This window comes from Schistocerca cancellata, unplaced genomic scaffold (assembly GCF_023864275.1).
Source record: "Schistocerca cancellata isolate TAMUIC-IGC-003103 unplaced genomic scaffold, iqSchCanc2.1 HiC_scaffold_527, whole genome shotgun sequence".
Lineage (NCBI taxonomy): Eukaryota > Metazoa > Arthropoda > Insecta > Orthoptera > Acrididae > Schistocerca > Schistocerca cancellata.
The window spans coordinates 20,001-20,709 of record NW_026046541.1 but is presented as its reverse complement, the minus strand read 5'-3'; the positions used below and the strand labels follow the sequence as shown (position 1 = coordinate 20,709).

At 49.6% G+C, this 709-nt stretch overlaps 1 non-coding gene across 1 annotated transcript in view; it reads left to right on the top strand.

Annotated features, from left to right (window-relative positions):
- LOC126129223 (small subunit ribosomal RNA) overlaps window positions 1-709 on the top strand; it is a 1,909-nt gene continuing 1,200 nt past the window's right edge. The window contains exon 1 of the ribosomal RNA XR_007527190.1: window positions 1-709. This exon is cut by the window's right edge and continues 1,200 nt beyond it. This is a non-coding gene — a ribosomal RNA (small subunit ribosomal RNA).

Genomic DNA, 709 nt, shown 5'->3' with positions numbered 1-709 from the left:
TCCCTGGTTGATCCTGCCAGTAGTCATATGCTTGTCTCAAAGATTAAGCCATGCATGTCTCAGTACAAGCCGCATTAAGGTGAAACCGCGAATGGCTCATTAAATCAGTTATGGTTCCTTAGATCGTACCCACGTTACTTGGATAACTGTGGTAATTCTAGAGCTAATACATGCAAACAGAGTCCCGACCAGAGATGGAAGGGACGCTTTTATTAGATCAAAACCAATCGGTCGGCTCGTCCGGTCCGTTTGCCTTGGTGACTCTGAATAACTTTGGGCTGATCGCACGGTCCTCGTACCGGCGACGCATCTTTCAAATGTCTGCCTTATCAACTGTCGATGGTAGGTTCTGCGCCTACCATGGTTGTAACGGGTAACGGGGAATCAGGGTTCGATTCCGGAGAGGGAGCCTGAGAAACGGCTACCACATCCAAGGAAGGCAGCAGGCGCGCAAATTACCCACTCCCGGCACGGGGAGGTAGTGACGAAAAATAACGATACGGGACTCATCCGAGGCCCCGTAATCGGAATGAGTACACTTTAAATCCTTTAACGAGTATCTATTGGAGGGCAAGTCTGGTGCCAGCAGCCGCGGTAATTCCAGCTCCAATAGCGTATATTAAAGTTGTTGCGGTTAAAAAGCTCGTAGTTGGATTTGTGTCCCACGCTGTTGGTTCACCGCCCGTCGGTGTTTAACTGGCATGTATCG